Source organism: Ovis aries, chromosome 3 (genome assembly GCF_016772045.2).
Source record: "Ovis aries strain OAR_USU_Benz2616 breed Rambouillet chromosome 3, ARS-UI_Ramb_v3.0, whole genome shotgun sequence".
In the NCBI taxonomy this organism is placed as follows: domain Eukaryota; kingdom Metazoa; phylum Chordata; class Mammalia; order Artiodactyla; family Bovidae; genus Ovis; species Ovis aries.
Window position 1 is genome coordinate 111,275,925 of NC_056056.1, and position 9,075 is coordinate 111,284,999.

At 40.0% G+C, this 9,075-nt stretch overlaps 1 pseudogene; it reads right to left on the minus strand.

Moving 5' to 3' along the window:
• Window positions 1-590: 590 nt before the first annotated feature.
• LOC101123110 (cyclin-G2-like) lies at window positions 591-1,385 on the minus strand (annotated as a pseudogene).
• Between the last annotated feature and the right edge of the window lie 7,690 nt (window positions 1,386-9,075).

Sequence of the window (9,075 nt, forward strand, 5' to 3'; positions counted from 1 at the left end):
ATTCTAGTCTTCTACTTTGTATTTCATCAATGGAAAAAAGATTCTCTCTTTGACTCCCTATATCCTTACTGATGAAATATACTATCCATATGGAAAAATAGCTACAAATTATTTAAATAAAAAGAGTGAAAGTATCAACATTTAAATTATTTTCAATCATTTGAGGAGTAGGGTCCTAAACCATTTAATGGAGGGCTTCCCAGGTGGCACTAGTGGTAAAGAACCTGCCTGCCATGCAGGAAATGCAAGAGATGTGGCTTTGATCCCTGGGTCAGGAAGATCCCCTGGAGAAGAAATTGGCAACCCACTCCAGTATTCTTGCCCGGAGAATCCCTGTGGACAGAATAGCCTGGCAGGCTACAGTCTATGGAGTCACAAAGAGTTGAACACAGCTTAGCAAGTAAACCACCAACAACCCATTTGATAGCTTAAAATATGAAAATAGACCAGATCTGATTCGAATAATTATTGACAACAGGTATTTCCATCTTTGTATTCCTGCCTAGATAGGGACTGGACCAAAAACTTTCCTATTTATTACTCATAAGCTATATGTATACTTTAAAGTCTGACCCAGTGCAATTAGATTTCTAAGATGGAAAGCACAGAGGCTGTACTACTTTCAAGCTGAAAAAGACAGCATGTCTTTGATCACTGAGCTGGGGAGAGAACTGCTGAGACCTGATTCTCTGAAACTCAAGTCTTCCAAGGCTTCACTTTCACTTTCATCAAGACAACAATCCTCTGGTATTGTTGGCAACTTGGAAACATTGTATTTGCTGTCTTGGATGGTCTGGGCTCTGTACCTGGAAGTAATCCAAACCAGTTCCTTGCAACATTCAAGAGAAAATATTCAGCTAGTCTTTAGAAGCTATTTCCCTCCAGTAAAAGGACTCAGTATCATTAATTTTTGAATACTTTATAACAAGCCAGAGGAGTTGCAGTAATAATGAATTATGTTTCTACTTACGGATTGAAAAGGCACAACTAATACAGATGGCTTTGCTTTTGAAAAGACTACCAGAAAATTGCAAGCTTTAAGCAGAGCTTCCAATTTATCAAGGCTCAATATTTCTTTCCTTTCTGAAATATGAAGTATAATAGTCTTGGGTAAGCAAAAAAAAAAAAAAAGTTTAATAAGCAGTATGTTCCATTTCATAGTTCTGATTTTTTTTTCCAAAATTGTTTTTTTCCTTTGTTTTCTGTCAGAAGCAATGCATTTACATTGACTAATCCAGATTACTTCTTGAGTAGATGAACCATTGCATTCTTTTTCAACTATTCTGGCAGCCAGCAAGAACAACAGACTCCAGTGAAAGACAAATTTTAGGGTCTACCTTCATAAAAGCCAAGAATCTGTCCAAAATATTGACAGCCAGGACAAAAGTTTATGTGCGAGACTGAAAATTTTAAGAGGTGCTTAATTGGGCTCCAGAATCACTGCAGATGGTGACTGCAGCCATGAAATTAAGAGACGCTTACTCCTTGGAAGAATAGTTATGACCAACCTAGATAGTACATTCAAAAGCAGAGACATTACTTTGCCAACAAAGGTCCTAGTCAAGGCTATGGTTTTTCCAGTAGTCATGTATGGATGTGAGAGTTGGACTGTGACGAAGGCTGAGCGCTGAAGAATTGATGCTTTTGAACTGTGGTGTTGGAGAAGACTTTTGAGAGTCCCTTGGACTGCAAGGAGATCCAACCAGTCCATTCTGAAGGAGATCAGCCCTGGAATTTCTTTGGAAGGAATGATGCTAAAGCTGAAACTCCAGTACTTTGGCCACCTCATGCGAAGAGTTGACTCATTGGAAAAGACCCTGATGCTGGGAGGGATTGGGGGCAGGAGGAGAAGGGGACGACAGAGGATGAGATGGCTGGATGGCATCACTGACTCGATGGACGTGAGTTTGAGTGAACTCCGGGAGTTGGTGATGGACAGGGAGGCCTGGTGTGCTGAGATTCATGGGGTCTCAAAGAGTCGGACACAGCTGAGTGACTGAAATGAACTGAACTGAACTGAACCGAAAGCCCTTAAATCTCAACGTGTCTCTGTCTTCAACACACCATGTTATCATTCTCAGAAGCAGCCTTCATCAGGCTCAGTCATTTTTTGTGGTTGGAACTTCTGTTCCTCTTCCAGGTAGAGTTACAGCAACTTAAGGAGCGGACCTTCTTCCAGACTCCCAAGACCTGTGCTGCCGCACCCTTCATCAGGTGGGAGAGGGAGCGTGGGGTCTGGAGAGGGGTGGGCGCAGGGGAGCATACGGACCCTTCCCTGGGTCAGCGACCCACCAGCACAGCAGTCCCCCAGCAAGCACCCACTCCTCCCCTGCCTCTGCTGTCCCCTCCTCAGCTCCACAGTCGAGCTCGGTGCCACTGCCGATGCCCACCCTCCCACTGGCAGCAGCTCCTCCTGCAGACTCTGCTCTCCCAGCAACTCTTCAGCAGAAGCTGGAGCAAAACACTTCTTGCTCATCATATTTTTAAATTCCAAGGTAAAAAATTGCTTTTTGATTTTTCTTTTTTCATAAGATCCCATTTTTGTCTCATCAACAAATAATCTTTTTTTTTCTACTCTTGATGATATAAACTATAACTTTCTTTTGGTTCTCGGTTCCATTGATTGCTTTTGTCCACATTTCTTTTCTTCCATTTATTTTTGGCTCTGCTTCTTGAGTTGTCTTTTCTCAAATGTCCAGTGATTATCGGCACTCCTTCACGTGTGAAAATGAGAAGCTGATTGGAGGACGTGCCTAGGTGTGGGTTGGTGGAAGGTATAAACCCAGCTGTCTAACAAAGCAGAAGCAGCCTCCTAGTCCAGCATTTTAGTATGTAGATATTTATATAATGCCACTGTTCTTAGCATCAGCAGTCACCCCTACCTTTTCCTGTGTCTGTTGTCACTGAATCCAGAGCTCTGTGGGGTAGTTTCTCCAGACTGCACCTGTTGCCCTGAAGGATGGATGTGGTGAGGTAGTTCCCTGACTTCTCAGGGAAGTGCAGGGGAGCAGGCAAGTTCAACCAATTGAGGTACAGGCCCTAAACCAGTCAGGTCTTGTTGTAGGCATTCTGCAAGACAAATTAGATCAGTTCTTATAGGTACTTCACCTCCTGTAGGCATTTGGATTTCTGTTTCTTCTACCCAAGTCCATCACATCTCCCCCATCGTTTTGTTGTCTAAACATTTTTCGAAATCTTTCACCCATGTTGTCTTTATCCTTGTGGTTAACCCTTTTTTGATTCTTCACTGGTATTTTAGTGAAGTTTTTGGAGGGAGAGCTAACGGACAAGAGTGGTCAATCCGCTAAACTTAACTGGAAGGGCTCAGTGGTTAGCAGTCGCTATTTCTAAAACATTGGACGGTATCATAGCATGCATATGGATGGGCTGGAGGTCATACATATTGTTATATATCATTTGCAGCATTAGAATATCATTTACTTTACCTTCAAAGCATGGTCAAAATCTGAACACGCCAGAAGCTGTCATCCTAATTCAGTGATGTCATTTTAAACCAGTACACTACCATCTGTCATGCGGACTGAAACAGTGTAGCAGATGAGAAAAGCCGATCTGGATTTATCCTGACTGCCTGAAATCTGCCCAATAGCTGACTTCAGCTCCAAGTTATGCCTGCTAGCCTTCAGAGGAGAGGGCCTACTAAGACTTGAACTGTTCAATGAGTACAATACCTAGCAGTCATTTCACGGAATAGGCTCTCAATTTCCCCCCAGATTTAAATCTGACCTAACATTCATTTCCTGCCTTACTATGTGCTCACCAGCCCCTTAACTCCCTTTCATTTCTGCCTTCTATAGAAGGGATACAGACCACTGACAACCATGTATTCTATGGCAAGAGAAAGAGTGTGGAATATAAAATGGAAAAGTCTCTTTAATGCAAGAAAAGATCTTTAATACATGAGCCTTCACTGACAAGAACAATCTCGGTTGATGTTTCGTGGTTTTGTCAAAATACATGCAGTAAACTTTCATTGAGTAACCAGCCTTCTCTTGCTGATTGTGTAAATACCGTTCCTCAGCAAACCCATAAAGAAAGATGTGAATCCCATGGTCCTAAGAGGAGGTAGCTGGTCCAGTACTAAGATCAGAAACTTAGCCTTGAACAGTTGACCACAAGTTCAGTTGATGCAGCTGGCAGAATGGTCCTGGGAGCACATGAAATACCACTTTCAAGCCTACCGGAATAATTTGGGAATGCTTCAGAGTGAGCTTATATATATGTATATGTATATGTATATATGTATGTATGTATGTATGTATATGATTTTATTTATTTAATGTAGTTGGTTATTTTTGACTGCACGGGGTCTTTGTTGCTGCGCAGGGGCTTTCTCTGATTGTGGGCGAGCGGGCACTGCTCTTCACTGCGTGCACAGCTTCTCATTGCAAGGGGTTCTCTTGTTGAGCAGCATGGGCTCTAGACGCTGGGGCTTCAGTATTTGCAGACTGCAGGCTTGGTAGTTGTGGCATGCAGGCTCTAGAGCACAGGTTCAGTAGTTGGGGCATGTGGGCTTAGTTGCCCTGTGGCATGTGGGATCCTCCTGGACCAGAGATTGAACCCGTGTTCCCTGCATTGACTGGCAAATTCCTATTCTCTGCACTACCACGGAAGTCTAGGGGCTTTTTTGAAAACCAATGGACACAAGTGAAAATGCACGCCCCCCTCCATTTTTACCCCCAATTTTTCTAACCACAAGAGAGACCTGCCAACAATTAGGTTACGCCCATTCTCAACCACCTGAACTCTTTTTCCAAGAATCTTAAAATTCATCATGTATACCACTGACCCCATCTTGTCCCAAGCTACCTACTACTCCATCAGTACCTCATATTTTTCAATCTTCTCTTTTACCTTATCATTTTTATGTAGTACCCTTGTTTTATTCTCATAAATGCTTTTTGCCTCCCTTTATTTTGCCCAATATTAATTAGGCCAGATTAACTTTTTTGAATGGTATATATTTCCTCACCCATTTCTGTGTAATTTTGACTTAGGTGATTAGTTATTTAATTTGGGAGTCCCTTATAAGCAGAATGTGCCTAAAATTTTTATTCTTGTTATTCAGTGTGATAAAAATCTGCCTGGTAAAATTAGCCCAATTGTATTTATTATGGTTACTACTATATTATGATTTTATTACAATCCTATTTTGTGGTTTCTGTTGTTGTTGTTGTTTTTTTTCGGCTTCTCTTCATTTTACATTTTATTCTATAGCATAGTAAAATTAAAGTTCTCATTAATTTAAAAGTCACACATTTCAAAACTAATGATTCTGTTTATCCAAAGTTTTTATTAGATTTCTTCCCTACTTATCTTCCATTTGATAAATATTGTTTAACTGTTTTATTTTTTTATTGGGGTATACCTGATTAACCAACAATTTTGTGACAGTCTCAGCTGAATAGCAAAGCGACTCAGCCATACATATACACATATTCATTCTCCCCCAGTCTCCCATCCCCTCCAGGACGCTGCATGACATTGAGCAGAGTTCTGTGTTCTACAGTAGGCCCTTGTTGATTATCCATTTTAAATATAGCAATGTGTATATGTCCATTTTTATGTTTTCTTTCTTCTGTGATGGTTTTTAAAGCTGTAGATTGCATTTTTATTCTTTTTGGTGACGTCAACTAAAATGTTGACATGAGTATTTCACTGTAATTTTAAGCAAAATTGAATGGTATTTTTACCTCTACCCTCAACCGATCATGTCATCTTTCACAATCCCTTCCCACACAATGTTATTGTTGTTTAGAGTTTTCATTTTATTATTTTAAATGCACATACAAAATAACTTTTTATCATCTATTAAGTTATTTTAATATTTTGTCATTTGCTTGCATTTGGAGCAGAAGAGATGAACTGCCTTTGAGTGGAAGCCCTTTAATCTATGAACATGTGTAAGTCTCTCCCCACTATTCTGAGGAGTTCCAGTGCTGTCAGCAGATTGTCAAAGGGGAATGTTATTGAAAGATTAAAATGCACTCACCTTTAGCATAAAATCCAAGTCCCTTTATAAGGCATGCAAGACTATCCAGGACCTGCTCTTACCAATCCCTCTGGCCTTCAGTCACTCCTTGTTGGACTAGTCAAATTCTAGCCAAAGTAAACTGTTTGGGAACACACAGACACACACACCCCACCTCCTAGGTGGGCCCTTACTTCTGTCCATCTGCTCTTGGCTTTCTCTTCCACGCTTCTCCCATCCCTGCCCCTGACACTCACTGACTCTCCTCGTCCTTTAAGAAGTATCTCTGGGTTCAATTCCTGTAAGCATTTTCCTCTGGTTAGCCACCACCATCACAGGGCTGGGGCTTCCATAGTTCCTGATATTTTATAGCTTGGTTTATATTATACAACACAGCTGTTCCCACGTGAGATAGTCACACAAGTGTAGAAACTCTGTGGTTTGTGTTTGCGCACGCTCAGTGCATAGCACAGTGCCTGGCATACAGTAAGCACTCAGTGTAAACCTGCTGAAGAAAGTAACAAGAACCATGGGCCTGCTGAAGGGTAAAAAGCAATTAGGCTGAACACTTTGAATTAAGATTAGTGTTTATCTATAGCTTCAGAATTAGCCAGCCATAAGGAACACCAGTGAGACTCTTGAGGAAGAAACTAGAATTCAGTGATTTAGTTGGAAAATAATGCTCTACCGGGATTGGACAAAATAAATGTATGTGTAAACATACACACAAGGCATATATTTTTATTCCATTTTTCTAAAAGAGGACTTCTGACTGAGTCCTGAGGAAAAGCTTACTCAGAAGATACAATTGATAGGTCCTTACCTGGGGATGGGACAGTGGAGCTTTCAGAGCAACAGAGGAAACCTGGGAAACAATAATCTGACTTCACTGAGAAAGATCTTTAAGCCAAGAAAAGGACTACCATTGCAGTCCAGCCTTAAAATATGCAAAGAAAACTCCAATAGTAGAGCAAAATTGATAATCATTATAATATAAAATTCTGAAATTAAAAATAACCAAAGTGAGAAATGGAAAAATTAGAAAATGTCCAGTGTTAAATGAACAAGCTGAAGTCAATACTGGGATATGTCCTAATAAAAGTCTTACATTTCAAGGAAGAAAAAAAAGAATTCTCTAAACTTGAAAAGCAGGAGAACAGTAAACAGCTTCCTACCAGGAAACCAAATTGAAGAGTGCTTCGGACTACCAAAGACAGTGGACAGATGTCTCCAAAAGTCTAAAGAGAGAGCAGGTGACCTAGGACTCCAATCGCAAGGTGTCCCTACTGCTTGGTGACTATCGGAGCCATGCTGAAAGAGACCACCTAGGATACTGATGACTAAATGTTACAGGGAGACTCAAAAAATACATCTGTAGATGTCTTATAAACTGACTACTCACTTCAGCGATTCCTAAATAACAAAGAGAAGATAAAAGTGATCATTTAAAAGGGTGAGAAGGAAACATTCAGAAGGAGCAGTTGGTGTGGAATTTAAGTAGCTCTAGTAATTTTTGTAACATAACTTACAAAAATGTCAGTTCTTCACAAAGAAATCATAAAAAATATGACAGGACAGACAAATAAATATATGATACAAAAATGATCTGGAACTCATGTACACCCATGGTGGATTCATGTCAATGTATGGCAAAACCAATACAGTATTGTAAACTAAAATAAAATTTAAAAAATAAATAAATAAAATCTGTTTTATCTGAAAAAATAAATAAATAAAAATGATCTGAAAGTATTGGGATTATTGAGGTAGATAAAATTTTAGTATTATGTCAGTGAACAAATATTTATTTTGTATTTATGTTCCAGACACAAAGCCAGGAACTGTGCCAGACAATGAGAATATAGTAGTGAACAATTAAAAATGTCAATTGTCTTCTCAAGGAAGATAACTGATTTAGACAATACCAGTGGCAAAGTGATATAAAGGGTAAAGAGAATGTTATGGATGGTATAAAAAAAAGGAGTCCTAATATTTCTGACATTACGGATGAAACCTGAAAGTGGTTTTTAAATTGTTCACAAGAAATTTCAGAAATAGATTAGCCACCTTCTAAATGATACTAAAATACAAAAGAAAAACATAGATAGGAAATGCATCAAAACTTAGCCCCTGCCTTCCAGCCTTCATGGCCTTAGGTTGCTCCATTTCAACTTATGTATCATCTTATCTTTTCCCCTTTTTCGTGACATACACACACACACACGTCACTTATTTTTTCTATATGTTGGCAATCACAGTTATTATAATCATTGACTTCTGGATCTGCAGTATCCAGGACCCATAAGCCTGCTTGAGGACAGAAAGCATTTTTTGTTTGTTTGGTTTTTAATATAAATTTATTTTAATTGGAGGCTAACTACTTTACAATATTGTATTGGTTTTGCCATACATTGACATGAATCTACCATGGGTATACATGTGTTCCCCATCCTGAACCCCTCTCCCACCTCCCTCCCCATCCCATCCCTCTGGGTCATCCCAGTGCACCAGCCCTGAGCACCCTGTCTCGTGCATCATCAAACCTGGACTGGCGATTCGTTTCACATATGATAATATACCTGTTTCAATGCCATTCTCCCAAATCATCCCACCCTCGCCCTCTCCCACAGAGTCTAAAAGACTGTTCTATACATCTGTGTCTCTCTTGCTGTCTCACATGTGGGGTTATCATTACCACCTTTCTGAGTTCCATATATATGCATTAATATACTGTATTGGTGTTTTTCTTTCTGGCTTACTTCACTCTGTATAATAGGCTCCAGTTTCATCCACCTCATTGGAACTGATTCAAATGTATTCTTTTTAATGGCTGAGTAATATTCCACTGTGTATATGTACCACAGCTCAGAGAGCATTTTTTATTCTACTTTGTACCATGAAGGTCTAGCATAGGAAAACCCTTCCTTCTTGGTCTCAGTAGAAACTCCGTATTTACTCTTCCACCCCAGGTCGGCCCATATCCATTATAATCTCCTTAGACTCCCCCTGAGCTTCCCTGGTGGTTCAGGCAGTAAAGAATCTGCCTGCAGTACAGGAGACTGGGGTTCAGTTCCTGAATAGGG